The sequence below is a fragment of the Lygodium microphyllum genome, chromosome 13, assembly GCF_053477565.2.
Source record: "Lygodium microphyllum isolate KBCC chromosome 13, Lygodium_microphyllum_v1.1.10, whole genome shotgun sequence".
Lineage (NCBI taxonomy): Eukaryota > Viridiplantae > Streptophyta > Polypodiopsida > Schizaeales > Lygodiaceae > Lygodium > Lygodium microphyllum.
This window is the reverse complement of record NC_141147.1, coordinates 110,311,318-110,330,779: the sequence shown is the minus strand read 5'-3', so window position 1 is coordinate 110,330,779 and position 19,462 is coordinate 110,311,318. Positions and strand designations below refer to the sequence as shown.

The 19,462-nt window shown below is 39.0% G+C and overlaps 2 pseudogenes; both read left to right on the top strand.

Moving 5' to 3' along the window:
* The first annotated feature begins 783 nt into the window (after positions 1 to 783).
* LOC148027043 (uridine 5'-monophosphate synthase pseudogene) lies at positions 784 to 1,737 on the top strand (annotated as a pseudogene).
* Positions 1,738 to 7,034: 5,297 nt separating this feature from the next.
* On the top strand, positions 7,035 to 7,749 carry LOC148027042 (V-type proton ATPase subunit B 2 pseudogene; annotated as a pseudogene).
* The last annotated feature ends 11,713 nt before the right edge of the window (positions 7,750 to 19,462 follow it).

Genomic DNA, 19,462 nt, shown 5'->3' with positions numbered 1-19,462 from the left:
AATAAAAAATTATAAAGCAATATACAAACTTTTAATACCTCCTCTTGATGCTCAATAAATGTTATGAGTGAACAAATGTTAAAATGATTAAAAGACTTCAACAAAATGATAGATTCATGGTTGTCCCAGTCCTATGCATAGACTAGATGTGCATGAGGGATAGCCCAAAAAAGACTCCTCAAGTCAAAGCATGGGATGAAGAAACAACTCCCCACATATATGGTTGCTTACTAATGTCTAGGGTAGTCCAAGTAAGAGTTTCACAAAGCACTCAATGTAGAAGAAAAAGCCAATCCCGGCTACTAATCACATTGAGGACTAGACTTAGAAATCACCTCCCAAAATGTAGCAATGGATTCATTGAAGAAAGTGAAACAAAAGTACACCCAATAAGTACCATAGTCCTCAAGGTGAATGGTCTAATATTTCCTAAGAAGGCACTAGTTCCTCCTCTTGAAATACCACTTCATGAATCCTCCCATTGATCAGATAAAGTAGGAAGTTGCCATCATGAGGTTAGAGAAGAAGCTCTTAGGTGGGGGTGGCCACATTGGGCCACCTCACCTTGGATCCAAGGCTTTGTCTTAGTAGCTATAGGCAACCATTCTACATGTTGAGTTTTCTTCTAAGAACAATCTTTAGCGAGATTCCTTCTTGCCATGAACCCAATAGTGGTTCTTATTCTTCTTTCCTTATTGCACTCAGAAGGCATTAGTGGTTGGTATCCCCTATAGCTTCCCTTGCATTTGCATTGATGAAGTTTTAAAGCACCAACTTTTGGAAATGATAATCAATCTTTACTACCTAGATCACTTTTACCAAGGCACTAAGGCTAATGAGGTTTTGGGCCATTTCATCACTTGTGTACATGAGGAGGTTGTAAAGTTGAGTTTGAAGAGTAAAAGCACAAAAAGATGAGTGAGCTGCCATGGATGAGATCTCTCTGAGCTCGACAAGCTTGCCCTGGCTCTTCATGATGCAGAGGTAGTCAAATTCGAGAGCTTCAAGCTCAGCAGCGGCATCACCTCCCCCATATACATAGACCTCCGTGTCATCGTCTCCTTCCCTGCCCTGCTCACGTAGGTCGCACAGGCCAACTGGCCCACCATCTCCTCCCTCCGCTTTGACATCATCTACGGCATCCCCCACACCGTGCTCCCCATTGCCACCTCCATGTCCCTTGCTTGGGGCGTTCCCATGGTCATGCGCCACAAGGAGGTCAAGGACTATGGCACACGCAAGGCCATCGAGGACATCTTCCACCCTGGCCAGGCAGTCCTGTTTCATCCTTCAGAACCTCGTCGCCACACCAGTATCTTTATCCTCAAGACTATCGCTCTGCTCACTGATGGATTGACAATAGGGGGGCCATGCAAACCTACATGAGAACGGCGTGAAGCTTCATGCTGCGCTGGAGCTGACTCATATGGTGGAGGTACTCATGTAGCATGGGAAGATAATGGAAGATGTGGCTGCCTATGTGCGACAGTTTTTAGCAAAGAATCAGACGTCCTTGCCAAGCCCAGCAGAAGGGCAGGTTCCCCATCCTCCTAAGAGCAAGATGTCTTACAGCCAACATACTCTTCTTGCATAGAATGCAACAGCAAAGAGACTTTTTGAGCTCATGGAGAAGAAGAAGAGCAACTTGTCATTGTAGATGTGAACACAGCCGAATAGCTGTTGGCTACTGCTGAAAGGGTTTGTATAAGCTTTTTGTTTCAGTTAGAAAAACAGTGAGATCTGATGGTATAACTTAACCAATAACACAAGCAATCGATCAGTGTGAGCTTTTCTATACTTTACATTGATTTCAAGTTACATCATTGGAAAACACAACAGATCAAGGAAAAACAAAATGTATTCCTTTTAATTGTTCCTTAGAACTTAAATACACAAACACTTCAAGTCCAAAGACCTTCTTGATGTAGTAATTTGCTCCACATGAGTACAATCATCTAGCCAAGGAGGAGTATTTCTTCAAGGAGCTATCTGATTGGACCTGAGAGTGTGGTATAATTGAAGTCATCTTTACATGTCTCGGTTGTATATATATCTACCTACTGGATGCTTTCATGTACACGTTATGTGAGTTTATTATTGTTAAGGCCTTGGTTAGGAACAACACCACAATATTTGATCAAGGCGATTGCAGTACGAGTTATGAGAGACTCAGGTATTCACCATCACTTGCCAAATATGTAATCAGTAGGCCCACCTCTTAACTATGGGCACCAAACGACCACAGCTAGGCTGTGTGCAGTTAGTTGACAGTGCATCTATGTCTAGTAGGTGAATTTTTTGTATCTAGAAAAGATGACGTTGTTTGATAGGTTCGTCACTTTTCTAGATGCAAAAAATGCACCTACTATAGTGGTTGTACTTTTTGCATCTATGTCAAGTAGGCTACTCATTGGAGTGGTTGCCAAAGTAGCTATTGGACAAACTCTAGAGTTAAAATCTTATGTCAAAGGGATATTGAAGAATGTGAAATTCTTCATAGTGTTGTTTGGTATTATAGAACACCAAGAAAGCATAGGTTCAAAGGCGTGTTGAAGGGGGAGTCTCAAAGTATTGTGATCATCCATCATTCTTATGTGGATTACTAAACTTGTTTTCGTCTTTATGGTGTCCTAGGCTTGAGGTGTAAACATTGCTTGGCCTATTTCAGCTTGTGCAAGGATAGGATTTGGGCGCAATCTAGACAAACTTGTACTTAGAACTATTATATCCTTAACTTGGATCACAACTCAATTGTTATGTTTCGGGTCTTTTAGATGCTAAATATTTTACCTGCAAAGTCTATTTGAATTCTTGAGCAGAAAGTTCAAAATAATATCAATCTTGTTGTGAGAACATTCGGAGGATCGTAGGACATTCCACCAAGCTTGTTTGTATTAACTCCTATTTAATGACCTATGCCTTGTAGGATAGAGAGTCCACCTCTGTGAAGGAGGTTTTGTAGTCAGCATTGGAAGAAGGCTATGGAGTAGGAGTTGGATGTTATTGAGTGGAATGGCACTTGGGACCTTGTGTCTAGGCATGTTCATGGGAAGGTGATTGGTGTTAAATGGGACTTTAAGACCAAATACCACAATGGTGGACCTTTGGATAAGCAAAAAGCATGGCTCATTGCAAAGGGCTTTGCATAGCGGCTAGGAGTGGATTTTTATAACATCTTTTCACCTATAGCTAGGATGGATACCATTAGGGTGGTTCGTGCCTTAGCTAGCGATGGCCAATTTATCAACTTGATGTGAAGTCTACCCTTCTTAATGGTGATTTGAAGGAGGAGGTCTATGTTGATCAATCTTTAGGCTTTTCCATCATAAGATGTACAGGTGTATAGGGCGAAGGCCCTTTATGGCCTCAAATGCAATCACAATTTATGAATAGCCATTCAATGATCCTTCAGTAGCTCCTACTATTGGCAAAGTTGTACTACTAGGGCATGACATATTTGCAAAGAATTCATGGTATTGAATTGGCGTGGCAGGATTGCTGGGTTTCATTCTCAGGGGGGGGGGGGGTCACTCATGAATATATGTATATATAACGTGAGTTCAAAATAAGGGGTTTTTAAAATACCATTTTTATACATTTTTAACATACAGAAGGGTGTCATATAAAGGGGTTACTTACAGATTGAATAGAAAAGGGTTGTGTTTTATTGAAAAAAAATTCACAGATTAGGATATTTATAAATAGGCCATGAACGCACATTATATAGAGAATATATATATTATAAACCCCCCGAGGTTTCGCATGGCGACAGCTGCCTACTGCCCATTGTCCTGTTTCCAGCTTTCTGCAAGCTGCATTTTTGGTTGTATTGGTGTTTTACTTTTCTTCTAAACTAGTATGACATAGGCATAAAGAGTGAGTACATATGGAGATTAAAAATTTGAAAAGGTTAATTATCTTGTGTGTAGGGTACATACCTTATTACATCTATGTTTGCATATGTTAGGTGTGTTTGTAGGCTGATGTGCAGTGTGTTTTACGGACTATGTGTAGACACAAGGAGCATTTGTAGTTATTTTATGCATGTGCACAAACATGCATTAGTTTATTCATTCTGTATCCTTATGTTCATGTTGATGGATTATGAAGAAGGTTTTATGTACATATTTGTTTGTTGTGTGGAAACTGTTAGGTACAATATTAGTGAAAATGAACCAACAATTTTTTTTAATGTAACTTTGTTTGGATTTTTTTGTATTGTTTGGTTTTTTTATTGTGGGGCCTTTTTGTGGTGAGAGAATTGAGGCCACTCTCATGGTCAACTAGGATCTACCAGTATCAAAAATGAATATCCCCGTGAGCTAGACTATGAACTAACCTGCACAGAATTGGAAGGAGTGCTCAGTTTGGTAGAAAAGGTATTGCAACACATGTAGAGCTTGTAAGCAGCATGATTGCGGTTTCGCTTTTTACCAGCATGCAGTAGAAGGGCATTTATCTAGACAGGTTTAGCTTCTTGCCCATTCTAAGGGCATGGAGTGCTATTGGAGCTGTGATGTATGGCAAATCAATACATGATATGGTTCTCAAATGTGGACTTGAATCAGATGTTGAGGTTGTGAATATTGTCATTGACATGTACACAAAGTGTGCAAGTCTGGTGGAGGCATGCAAAGTCTTCGACATGTTGTCATGTAGAGATGTAGTGTCATGGAATGCATTGATTGCAGGATATACTACAATTGTGGATAGCTCTCGTGCTCTCAAGCTTGACATGTTTAGCTTCTTGTCCATTCTAAGGGCATGAAATTTTGTTGGAGCTATGATGTATGGTAGATCAATACATGATATGTACTCAAATTTGGGCTTAAATTAGATGCTGAGGTTATGAATACTGTCATTGACATGTACACAAAGTGTGCAAGTCTGGTGGATGCATGCAAAGTCTTTGACAAGTTGTCATGTAGAGATGTAGTGTCATGGAATGTATTGATTGCAAGATATGCTATAGTTGGGGATAGCTCTTGTGCTCTCAATCTTGTCAATGAAATGTAAAAAGAGGACAGAAAACCTCATATATTCTCTTTTGCAAGCATTGATAAAGCATGCACAAGCCTAGGAGCTTTGGAAACAAGTAGGTGGATACATGACCAAATTCAAACGAATGCATCAGAGGGATATTGAAAAAGACAAAGCTCTTTTTGTTTCACTTATAAAAGCATGTGAATATAATCAATATACTTGTCCATGTTGAATCACTTCTTGGTTTGTCATTATTCATGGCCAAGTGAACTTTGAAATTTTACTTGTTGCATATTGTCATAGTTCTAGCTTTCTAAACAAAATGTGTAGAAGATATATTGTGATAAGGGTGGTTTCATTTGTATTCTTATTTTTTGTTGATGTCTTCTATGGTATATAGGTTGTGCAATTACAAGAGAGAGGGTTTTTTGAATGGTAGCTTGTTTGAATTTGACTAGTCATTGATGAGTGTTGTCCTAGATGGCCAGGATTTGGCTCTATCAATGCATAATCTAGAGCTCCAAACTTCAAGCATGGCTACAAGAGTAGATGGCCTTGGAAGTGAACATACACTTGACTCAAATTCATCAAGTCCTAATTGGTCTAGGTCTTCTGCTTCAAGAAGAGGGGCCCTCATCTAGTATTTGTGCATTGAGATGTCGGTTCATCTCAACATGCATATCCTATGTAACAAGATGGATCCTTCACTCAACAACATTTAACTTTGTTGATGCCATGCATATATGAAACTTTGGAGAACAAAAATTGGGCAATAAGGAAGGCAGCATACTGAAACACTTACTCGCATTGGTTTCAATCTTGGCCTTGCATTAGTGTCTTTCAAGTCAATCACCTTGAGTATCCTTGAATCTTCTCGGTTTGACAAGGGTTGTTCTTTACCATTGTATTATTTTCTTTCGATGCTTTTTGTTGCATTCTTGAAAGACATGCTTTATCTATGAATATATATAATTTCAAATTATTTCCTTGCTTAGGTGAAACAAGTAAGAGACAGTGTGCATGATGCGATGCAACTATGGAAAAATCTTTCAAGGGGGCAGATTGTGAATCTCCTTAATCACCAAAGAAAGCTGGATTTTTTTTTTTGAAATATATCTAGTTGTCTAGTTGTGCAGCCTATTTGGAGGAGGTTGGGACTACAATAAAAAGGCATATCTAGTTGTCTAGTTGTGCTTCTCATGCTTTAAGTGGTGAGAAATTATCATTTCTTTTAGTGAATGAAGCTTCAAATTTGTCTTATTGGTCAAAAAGTGTAGGTTTAGAGGTGTTTAGAGTATTATAGTATGTCTGTTATAATAGCTATAGATAGATTTCTCTCTTGATCCATGGCATTCCCTATAATAGCTATAGATAGATTGCTCCAGCTCCTGTTGCCAATGCCATCCCTTATATCACAAGAAACTTTCAATCATTCCCTACTTAAAAAGAAAAAAGGGAATTCCCTATCAATTTCCTACTTAAGAACATACATAATTAGGGAATGTAAATGATCATAGGAAAAATGGAACATTTCCTAGTTAGAGAAAATTCCTACATAGAGAAAATTCCCTATATAATTCCCTACATAGGAAAATTTGCCTATGTAGGAAATTTTCCCATAGGGAAATTTCCCTATGTAGAAAATTTACCATGTGATTTCCTAGTTTCTCTAACTAGCAAATGTTCCATTTTCCCTATCATTTACTTTTCCTACTTATGTGTATGTGAAGTGTTCTAGCCTACAATAGGCACATGAAGAGTTTGATAAGTTGCCAAGTCGAAGCATTGTATCATAGGGCATAATGATCATTGGATATGCCTTGCATGGCCCCTTCAATATGGTCCTCAAACTCTATAATGAAATACTAAAGAAGGGTATTGATCTAGATAGGGTAATTCTTGTAGGTGTGATGAAAGTGTGTGCAACTACAAAAACAATAGGCCAAGGAAGGTTGGTACATGATCAAGCCTATCTTAGATCTCAAAAGCTCCAATTTTGTGTGAACTTCAAAGCACACACAAAAAGGTATTTATGCTCCACAACAGGTCTACCTCACAATGAAATTACAGCCCAGATCTGCTACCAAGCAGGTCTTGTGAAATGACATGAAAATCTGATGGATGATGTTCAAGAAGATAACTTTGCTATAGTGTTTGTGGCCATGGGAGTAAACATGGAAACTAATCATTTTTTGAAACATGACTTTGAAAAAAATGGCTTGATGGAGACATTCACTTTATTCTTGAATTTGGCAAATGATCCTACCATTGAGTGTATTATTACTCCTAGGATTGCGCTCACAACAGTTGAGTATCTAACATATAATCTTGGCAAGAATGTACTTGTTATTCTCACAAACATGAGTTCTTATGTTGATGCTCTACGAGAGGTCTCTACAATACGAGAGGAAGTTACTGGGTCGTCATGGATAACCTGGTTACATGTACATTGACTTGGTCACAATTTATGAGTGTGTAGGAAGATTGCAAGCGAGAAAGAGATCCATTACAAAAATTTCCATTTTGATCCTGCCAAACAATGATATTACTTATCCAATTCCTAATTTTACTGGGTATATTAATGAGGGTCAAATTTACATTGATTGACAGCTTCATAATCGATAGATTTATCCTCCAATCAATGTTCCTCCATGTCTTTCACGATTGATGAAGAGTGCTATTGGGGAGGGGATGCAAAGAAAAGATCATGCAGATGTTTCAAATCAACTCTATGCCAACTATGCAATTGGCACTATAAGGATATAGGGGCATAGCAATAGGTGTTTGTGACATAGATTAGCAGCATCACTTTTTGCATCACAAATAGCAATGCAAATAGCGATAGTACTATGAGAAAAAAAAAACCAAGCAAAACCCAAGCGCGACATTTTTTCGTAAAGAGTTTGAGAGAGTGTGAAAGAGATCATGGCTTTGAGAGGGAGAGGAAGAGGAAGAGAGAAAGAGAGAGAATGAGAGCTTCTCACCGCCGTCGGTGCTACCATCGCCATTCATGAAGAAGAGGAGAAAGTGCAAGAAGGAAGAAGAGGGGCCGTCGCGAAGAGGAGATGAAGAATCCATCCTTAGGCCTTTGCGGTGAGTACATTTCCTTCTCTTGATTTGTGCTTGTTCTTTCTTGTTTTCTTTTGTTTTTGTTTTTTTTTAAGAATGAGGTGCATTGAGGGAGAAAGAGAGAGTAAACATGAAAGATAACAAAGAGAGAGAGAGAGGGAGGGAGGGAGAGAGGAGAATGAGTGGAAAAACACGAGGGGGTGGAGAGAAACAAAGAGAGGGAAAACAAAGAGAGAGAGAGAGAGAGAGAGAGAGAGAAACAGAAGGGGGAGAGAACATAAAACGAAAAGCACAAAGAGAGGTGGATAAATTGTGTTAGATTAGTTAGAAAACTAATGCTACTCTTCGAGGGAAGGGAGTCTTTAAATTGCCCAGGATTTTTATACAACAAAGTGGTCTTGGTTAGCCAAGAGAATTCCATTAAAAATCTAAAATGCTAAATTAGGTCAAGTTAGGAAAGAATGATCGAATTTCAACTATCCTAGTGTGTCATCCTAGATCCAAATCAATGTTATTTTAGGGGGCCTGAGTCGACACTATATCTTATTAATAAAGTGGTTGATGCATATTACTCCCCTCATTTCTCACTCTCTTTAAACCAATGCAATATTCTACTTAAGTTTAAGAGATGATAGCAAAGTAGTTATTCTAAGCTAATATTAGATAACCATGGTAAGAGACTATAGTCACAATTAAGACTTGCTTTAGGTTGATCCCTGTGGGATTGAGGTAAAACTTTTCCTATGTGATAGACTTAATTTGGATAAAAAGGGATCAATTTGTGCACACCTTAGATTGACTTTATGATCTTTCTACATTATAAAACATGTTGGATATGGAATGGTATGTATTGCTTTATAAATATCGATTATCTTCCCTATATTAGAACCAACACTAAGTAAATATAGTGGATAGAAAATCTAAAAATTATTTAATGTTTATTTTAAAGGAATCTATGGTTAACCACACTATTAATGTGTCTAATTTCCATGTATCTAAAGTTATGTATTGTAAACCAAGATGTTTCAGTTGACATTAATTTTATGGAGTTACAAGAGAAGAAATCCCTTCTCAAACAAATTAAAAAAGAAAAAGAGACTGAGAACAAAAAGTAATTGTTTGTCGTAAGGTAGAGAAAATGGAAAACGATAATGGTTGTGATGTTCAAGATTGCGAGCATATCTTAATCAGCATGTCTCGTGTCCTTGCTCTCAATGCAAGCTAGCAATCAGACGAAAGCGTCACTTGTCTATAGAACACGTACGATGTTTCGACAAGTTCTAATCGAAGATTATTGATCAAGTGATCTCAAACTTTGAGCAAATGGTAAGAAAAATGTGTATCAATTATGCCTATATTTGCAAACTAATTGAATAACATATACAAAAACATGAAAATGTGGCCGTAAATTTATACAGGGAGGTGATGTCTCATCCCAAGGAGGATTGCACCTATTGTGGCTAGTTAGAAGAGTTCATGGACATACAATGGATGGAGTGTCTGAGCCAATCCACCACTTGGAAAGCATGACCCAATCTATACCATGAATACCAGAGGAGATAGACAGCCTTTTCAACTTTCCTAACACAAACTTGGAACTTGATATGGAGGCAATGATTGATGCATTGATACCCGTGGATGCCGAGACATCTAATTTGCTAAGAGAGGAAGCATCCATACCATTATATGATGGATGCCGAGTATCTCGCCTGAAGAAATTGCTTGTACTCCTAAGTGTGCAAGTAAAATACAGGGGGAGCGATATGAGTGTGGCCGAGTTGTTCAAGTACCTTCAACATATGCTTCATTGATTTCTTTTCGGCACCATTATGAAAAATAGTTATGCTTTTACAAGGTGTTATATGATTTCTTTTCAGTTTGCTAAAGTATCATATATTAACACTTGAAAATATCATGCATGAGTCTTGCAATGATTATTGCATCCATGCATGTGTCAATTATTGCTTGCTGTTTCGAGGAGAGTATAAGACTATGGAGACATGACCAAAGTGTGGTGCTCACAGGTATCGACAAGACTAGAAAGGGCAAACCATCCCTCAGAAAGTTCTTAGATATTTTTCACTTATCCATTGTATATGCCACATGTTTCATATGTCAAGTATAGCATGGCAAGCTTGACAATGTGGCATGCGTAGAATAAATCCACAGATGAAGTCCAACAAATATCAATGGATTCACGCACATGGAGCCACATTGACTCTACTTTTCCAAGCTTTCTACGACGAGAGTAAAGGAATCTTTGGCTCGTGTCTTGCTCTAGATGGTGTGAACCCATTCGGTCTCCGCTCAACTTCTTATAGTGTGTGACATGTAGTCCTTGTTAACTACATCTCGCCATGGATTTCTATGAAGAAATGACACATGATCCTTAGATTGCTCGTTCCTGGCCACTACAAAGTCAAGAATATGGACATCTATCTCTGTCCATTCGTCATGAATGAGATTAAGATTTTGAGGGAGAAAGGGGTTGTCGTGGAAGATATGAGTAAGTGCAATGGTCGAAGGTCTACCAATATATGATCCATTCTCATGTAGACCATGTATGACTTTTCAAGATTTGGGGAGTGCTCATATAAGTAGGCTTCCATTCTCATTGGTCATATCTATCATAGCTATTTCAAGTTTGTATTCAATAAATAGAGGTATTGGAACAAGTCTAGTTACCTTAGGTTATCATGCATGTCTATTGTGTGGGCCATAGTTAGACTCCCGAATGTCATGAACCATGAACAAGATGGCATATCAAAGACACACCTCTTTCATGCTGGAGAGTCATGAACTAAGGGAAGGTTTTCTTGAATGACCTTCAATATGAATAAATGCCCAAAGCTGGTATGAGTGGAAAATGATCCACATAGAGTCACATCCAAACGGAATGTGATAATTCTCGGCTTTCTATGAGTTGTCGTATTGGACCCGCTTATAGATGAACCAGTTGTTGGATCCCATGCATATTTTGAAGAATGTGGTTAGCTTAATATAGGATCACATTATAGGAAAGAGATACATTGCAAAGGCATGAATGGATTTGAAGGAGGTTGGGAAGATGAAGGTGCTTTGGCCATAGTTGAGTGTGTTGATGGTCGCTTGTAACTATCTCGTGCTCCTTGGATTTTTTCCACTAAACAAGAGTGCATTGTGAACAAAATTATCAGGTCTATTCGAACTCCAATAGGTATCATGCATTCTCTCAAATATGTTTTTTCTAAAGGTGACCAACTATCAAGGCTAAAATCCCATGATTGGCATAAGATATGTCAGGTTGGTACTTGCATCCGATTATAAGTGGTCTATATATTTTTCTATTTGGAGTCTAATCGATGGTTGTAATGCTTTTTCATTTGTGATAATTTATACTATCGATTGTGATTGCAAGATGCCTCACTCCAAAAATACGCGGGACAACTTATAGGTTGTCAAATTTACTGCTATGGATCTCATAGAAGGAGATCAAGACACCCTCTATTGAATCTGCAAGGTGGGGAGCAGTGGAGATAGTCTGTGTATTTGAGAAGTACCTTCCCACAAGCATGTTCACAATATAAACCCACCTCTTGGTGCATCTTGTAGATGAAGTGGAGATTGCAGGACCTATCTATATGGAATGGATGTTCTTCTTGCAGCACTTCATGAAAACCCTAAAAGGATTTATGTGACAGTGAACTCGCCCAAAATGTAGCATAGCTGAAGATTGGTTAATGTTGGAGGTATTAGTACATATTTCACACTGGCTACCAACAGTGGATTCAGATACAACAATATGCTATGGTCACTTGTTGAAGGACAATGATAGATTACCAGAGATGTGGTGGTTGGAAATGGGGTAGAAAAAAGGATGGATGCTACAATGGAGAAGAATGTGAATCATTTTTGTATGTTACACCATGCATTCATGGAGACATGGCTTGCTAGATATGAGCAAGACAAGAAAGATCGAGAAAAAGTGCGATTGGAATTTTTACACAATACAATGAGATTGGAATTTTTACACAATACATGCCATCGAATGATTTGATATCTTGAGGGCATGGAGGAGATGTTGTGGTTTATGTCTATAGGATGGTCACATGGAGCTTTGATCGCACCCTCTTGCGAAGGGATGGAGGTCTTTACCGAGGAGTGGGAATACTCGAGGGGATGTAGTCCAAAGGTGACCACATATTCTATAAGATGTCATATCTAGATTTTATATGTGACAATTAATCTAAGTGTTTCAATGTATAGTACAAAATATAGAGTGCAATGTAGTCACGTGGGTAACATTTTCGTGTTGAGCGCATCGACAAACTGCACTCCACAACGGATTATGGTGCCGTGGCAAAGTTTGAGTAAGAGAGTCGATGGTAAGCCATAGATCCAAACACCATTATAGATTATGGAGTATTTTATAAACTTGCAAAGTGTTATCTTAGTGGATTACCATAGCTTCTCCATGATCATATTCGATGTGCAGTGGTTCAAAATTGTACTAGAAGGAGCCAGGGCAATCATTTGACGAGGTCCATTTGGATTTCTCAAAATATATTTCAAAAAAGATAGACGGATTTGTATGACATGTTTGTCTTTCCAATCCATTGTGAACACATGCATAAACTATGTTTTAAAATTTTATCACGGCACAGATATGTCACAAATGTTGAATCTCTCTTGTATGTGATTCTAATGAACATGTAAATTTCTATCCCAACCCTCAATAACCTTGATGGTGATATGTTGTGCCTTCAGCTCCCTGAAGTGTGACAGTGTCTGATGAAAGAAATGTTTCCAACGTAGATAAGGATAGTATGTAGATGGAGGGGTTGATACTGCAAGGGGTGGATGTCGGCTTGGAGTGTGATGAAGGAAAGACAAGAGGCCAAGAATTCTTTGAGAAAGAGGTGAACTCATCATTTTGTGGTGACCTGTCTATCAACCTTCTAGTGTATGGGGAGTTGTGTTAAAAGATTGATATGGGACAATAGGCTACGTTATACTTGCAGCATTTTCCTACTTAATTAATTGATGAATCGCTTATAAGGATACTCTAGAATATACATCTAAAGTAACATCATTTTTTTCAAAGTTATATTACTATGCTTTTCTTGAATATTTATATTGATTATGCTAACATTGATTTTTGTCTGTGTAGGTGACCTTTGATGATACTTGGAGAGCACGATGAGTCAAGGGATGAGTGAAGAAGATTTGGAGGAGATATTCACCCATATGTCTCCAAATCAAGTCACTCAATTTAGAGATATGGCAAACTAGGAGAGATATCTTAAACAACATCACGCTGTTCTATTAGATCTACTTTGGTATGCTCTGTTGCTTTAGTTTTGAGTAGTCGAGGTCGATCTCTAGGCCGGAAAGAGGGAGTGGTTTTGGGGGATGCTATAGAGATGTGGATACACTAAGCCCAAGGTCGAAACAATTACAAGTGCTATTCCTCGCTCTTGTGCAGGTTTGGGAGAGGGTGGCTAAGGTGGTTGTTGTGGAGGCATCGATGTAGTGTCTTTGTCTCATTGTTCTTGTGGAGTTGTGTCACCTGTAGGATATGTCATACCCGTGAGGACATCTACTCTAGTGACTCCAGCTTTTGCTCAACTATTCGTACAGGTGGTACCCCTATGGGTGTTACTCGAAGAGATGCCACTCTCATGGGTACACTAGATGTATAGGGGTCTCCTAGTTATGCCGAGGAGTGTGGTTGTAGGCTCGAAAGGATACATTTTATACATGCCCTAAAGGGGTATGGATACCTTGTAGATGACAAGATAGGAGCCATGATTATGAATGAGGAGGGAAGGAGGGTCATGGCTTGTATGACAGAGTTGTGCCAACAAGTTTTTCGGCACAATGTCTTGGCCCATTGGAAGAACATACCCAATGGGAGCAAGGACTACATAGTAGTATCCTTGCATGAGGAGTTTCTAGTACCCACTTTAGCAAATAGGTTTTCTAGATGCTAGATGATGGAGTGCATACATGCATACATGCATACATGTCACACAGATGATTGGATGCACGCAAAGCACTGAACTCAAAGCTTGAGTGGCTCGACATTGTCGCAGCACGTAGGGTTGAAGGTCACCATACGGGTTTGGCAAGAGAAGAATGTATGGGGGTTCAAGAGCTTTTACCCTGAAGATGGTAGAGATAAGATAAGGGTTGAAGGTTTCAAGCCAAGTTCTTGAAGATAAGAGACAGCAAGGTGAAGGTAGATTTAGGGAGAGGAGTAGACGGAAGAGAAGGGATTCGAAGAGATTAAAGATGTAGAAGAATACTCCCAAAAAGAATTAGAAAATATATTAGAATACTAGTAGAGATGAAGCCTGTCAATTTCTTTCAGCATTATAAGAAAATATAACTGTAATAGAAAAAAATATGTATAAAATAATACCTTCCTCTATGCTGTTCAGATCGCTAATCTGATCCCCCCATTGGCTACGAAAGGGGGTATTCAAAACCAAGATGCCTGGCCAAAATTCTGCCGAATCACTCCTTCTTCATCTCCTACTTTGGAGTGTTGTTCACAGCCTGAAAACAACGATCGCGCATCGCGCGATTTTGTCAATCTCTCTTTTTACATAAAATCCTCTCAAATTGGCTAAAAGCTACATGCTTTCTTTTGCATGTCATCCTAATCTAGAATTTACCTATAGTTTTATGGATTTTTACAAGAGATAATATCTAGAATATCAAAAATTAGCTAAAAACTTATCCAAAAAAATCTAATATTTTGAACCATGGATACTAGTACTAATGTCTAAAGTAGCATTGGCAATTTAAAAGGAAGCTACACTCTAGATTTTTTTACATGATGTGCGTGTAGCGGCATGACATCCAACCCCTCCTAACCTGCACATCCTTTGGCATGTGCCAAAGTCTTACGAATTTGCAGTGTCGGAAGAAGTATCTTCTGCCATGTCAATGTCTTCATCTTCTGCCTCTTCCTCTTCCTCTATGTCTTCATGCTCTTGAATTATATTCAAGTCTTCTAGCTCATATGTTGAACTTTCTCTTCATTTGAAGAGCTTGATTATTTTTTGATCTATGGGTATCTTCATGCTTGTTCCATCCAATTCAATCGATGAATATGTGGCATTGTCATGAACAGCCTTTACCACATATGGATCAAATCAACGCTTTACATCTTCCTAGAATCAGTGTATTGATTGTCTAGGCTGTTGTCATAGACAAGCACCCAATCATTTTCTTGAATTGCTCTTGGCCAAAGTCAATGTCGCTTATCAAGTCTTCTTTTGTTCTTTAGTCTTGCTGTCTTTAGCTTCTTAATAGTTGCTTGAACATCTTCAGGCCTTCTTTCTAGTTGCCATATGCAAAAAGTCAGCAACTCTTCTCTACTAATGCCTTCCTCCCAAGATAGATGACTCCATGTGAGAATAGATTCTTCAATTGGCATAATTGGTTGTTGTCCATGCATAAGTTCTGCTGGCATATAGCCACTCACTATATTGTGAATAGTCCAGTCAGTCCATAATGCAAAAGGTAGCATTTTAAGCCATTCTTTGATATTTTCTCTACAAGACTTTGCTAGAGCTTTGAGAATATGTTGGTGCCCTCTCTTACTTTTCCCATTGCCTTCAGGGTTGTAGGGTGATGTTAAAGCCAACTTAATACCTAATTGAGCAAAGAAATTGCGTGCGTCATTAGCATCCAACTCTCCTCTATGTGCAGTTACTTTACCCACACAAACATATCTACAAAACACTTCTTCAAGCAAAAAACAACAAACAACTTGAGTGGATTTGGTTGTTAAGGCTTTTCCCTAAACTTGATTGGTTAGATCCTCTCTTGCAACCACTAAATATCTCATATCCCATATTCTTATAGGCATGGTGACAAGATTAATAACCCATATATAATGTGTAGACAAGGGATAAGTCGGTTGTAACCCATCTCGATGCTTGACCATAGAATACATCTGATACACATAACATGTTTCAACAAAATGTGTTATGTCCCGATACATGTTTTGCCACCAATATTTTTCTTTGACTTTAATAAAGGTTCCCCATATGCCTCTATGTCCTGTCCACAAGCTTTCATGAAATTCCTTCATTATCTGTTGTTGTAACCTTTTGTTATCTACAACTCGGACATGTGCTCCTTTCTTCTTCTTTGCACGCTTCCATAGATGTCATTCTTTAAGAAAAAAACCATAAGCTTTCCTCTTGATATGATTGAAGTCCTCATCACTCCAAGTCTCCTTCTTTATCATTGTGCTCAAATATTGGCCAATATTTAGCCAATCTTCCTCATAATCTTCTTCAAGAAAATGAACTAAAACTTGAGCAATGCAATGAGCATGCTGGCTTCTAGTTGACCATTCTGTTGTCTTCAGCTTTGGACCAGTATATGTAGTAACTAAAAAAAATGTATTTTTAGCATAGCCATGGAATGAAATTCAACATGTATAGATTCTTCAGCTTCATCCTCTTCCATCAGCTCTTCTTCATTGTCATATCTTGCACGTGATCACATGTGAGCAAATGGATTCACGTTTCCTAAAATATGATTTAATTTGGGGTTGAGAGACTTAATATATGTAATCCATCTTAGCATAGCAATGTCGGGTGTAGAGCGGTTGGCAATCATGCCCAAGAGTGGAAGACAATCAGTTTCTACCACTATGGAAGCACCTATAAAGTATTCATGATCACACTTTAATGCTGTTACAACTCCCCACAATTTCCTTTTTACTTGTGCATACCTTTTATGACGTTCATTGAGAACTTTTGCTCCAAAATGAATTGCATACCTGTTTCCTTCAAGATCCTCTTGGCCAACAGCCCATCCTATCCCAATGGGACCTGTATCCACAGTAAGGATGATGGGTTGACCATTTGAATAATCAGCCCATTTGAGAGTGGGGGCTGAAATTAATAGCTTCTTTAATTTACACATAGTGGTTGTATGCTCATTACCCCAAGAGAATCTTTGGTCTTTTCTTAATAATTGACAAAGATTTTCGGCTACAAAATATTAGTGGACCTGGAGTGTCCTCTAGCAGTGGTTTACATTCTTCACCATGGACAAGCAGATTGAGATCAGGAGAATCTTCTCAAAGCAATGCAGATACTGGTATGCAGGTATCACAAAAAGAAAAAGAGAAGGTAGATCAACCCATGTTTTATGTGAATGTAGGTCACTCTTATCTGGATGGTGAATCCAGTGGCTGAGAACAGAGCATTGATGATGAATTGGGTATTCCTTCTATTGTTACACCTGGAGTAAGGAAGAGCAGGGATGTTTTGAGAACACCTGGAAGTGAGCCTACTTTGCGCAGGTCTACCAGAGCTAGGTATCCTATGGATAGGCTGAAATATGATGGATTTACAGCCATTTACTATGCATATATGGTCAAGGTGATACAGGAACCAGAACCTAGTTCTTTTGAACAAGCCATGGGAAAAAAAAAATGGGAGAAAGCCATGGATGAAGAAATGGATGCGTTGGAAGCAAATGCTACATGGGAATTGGTACCTTTGCCTAAAGATAAGAATGCAATTGGTTATAAGTGGGTTTATAAGGTGAAGCACAATGCAGATGGTTCTGTGAACATATACAAGGCAAGATTAGTAGTCAAGGGGTATGCACAAACATATGGCATTGATTATGAAGAAACATTCAGTCCGGTTGCAAGGATGAAAACCGTAAGAGCAGTCATTGCTATGGCTGCATCAAAGGGATGGTCTTTACATCAGATGGATGTAAAGAATGCTTTCTTGCATGGTGATTTGCAAGAAGAGGTATATATGGAGCAGCCACCAGGTTATATGCATGCTGTTCATCCTGAGTTTGTTTGCAGGTTGAAGAAAGCCTTGTATGGCTTGAAGCAAGCACCTAGAGCATGGTCTGACAAGATAGGACAGTATCTTGTCACTATTGGCTTTCAGATTTCCAAGGCAGATTTCTCACTTTATGTGAGAAAAACAGAGAAAGTTATTATGCTACTTGTCATTTATATTGATGATTTGATTATGATAGGTGATAGTGATGAAGATATCCTTCATGTGAAAATGCTATTGAAGCAGAAGTTTGAGATGAAGGATTTGGGAGAGCTGCGTTATTTCTTGGGCATTGAGGTGATTAGATCACCAAGTGGGATATGGCTCTTGCAGAGGCAGTATGGATTGGACATGCTGTCCAAATATGGGATGACAGGCTGTAAGCCTATTTCAGTTCCTTTGGAGCAGAATGTGAAGCTGAGCGCAGAAGCAGGTGAGCTTCTGGAAGACCCTACTACGTATAGACGCATAGTAGGAAGTTTGATTTATATGACTATTACCATGCCAGATTTGAGCTATGCTGTTGGATTGGTAAGTCAGTTTATGCAGGCTCCAAGGAAACCGCATTTGGATGCGGCTAGACATATACTCAGGTATGTGAAGTCCACATTGCAGTATGGACTATTTTATGAGACTGGGATTCAGATACAGTTGCATGGATACACTGATGCTGATTGGGCTGGTAGTATTTCTGATAGACGATCTACCAGTGGATATGTGTTCTCTTTTGGGAGTGTTGAAGTCACTTGGAGCAGCAAGAAATAGCCTACAGTTGCCTTGTCGAGCACAGAGGCTGAGTACAGGGGCGCAGCAATGGCTGCATGTGAGGTAGCTTGGTTGCATAAGCTACTTTATGATATGCATCAGCCTCCTACAGATGGTCCAATTGTCATTTATTGTGACAATATGAGCAATATACACTTGGCAAATAACCCAGTCTATCATGCTAGAACAAAGCACATTGAGGTGTATTATCACTATGTGCGGGAGAGGGTTTACTAGGTCTTATTGATCTAGTTTATGTCAGCACAGAGGATAAGGTAGCTGACATATTTATGAAGGCATTGGGCTCAAAGAAGCTGCACAAGTTCAGAGACCTGTTTGGTGTGCAGGAATTTGGATTGAGCTCGAGGGAGAGTGTTGAGATATCGAGCTCCACTCGTGATATGCCAGGGTGATCGTTGTGCATTTATGTCACCGACTTATCTACAGATGCGGTTGGTACACCGCCCATGAATAATAGCTAGATGACAGCTATCCTTATCTACTCTAGTTTGTGGCTCAGTTAGTATGCCACCTTAGTTAGTTGAGTTTGGTTTGAGACCTATATATAGGGTTCTTCTATTTCTATGTACTAGAGTTCTTTTTGGCTTACACAACTAAGAAGAGGAAAACTGTTTTCAGCCTCCACCCTTGTGTGTATTCCCCCATTGTGCAAGCAAGAAAGCTACAAGTGAGACTCCTTCCTTCTCTCCCACAATCTTGACAATGTAGACACGCTATCAGATGTGCTCAGTCGGCTCATTTTAGCCTGACGACCGCCATTGATGATTTACAAAATGCAATACATAATGGAATCATAAATCCTAAATACA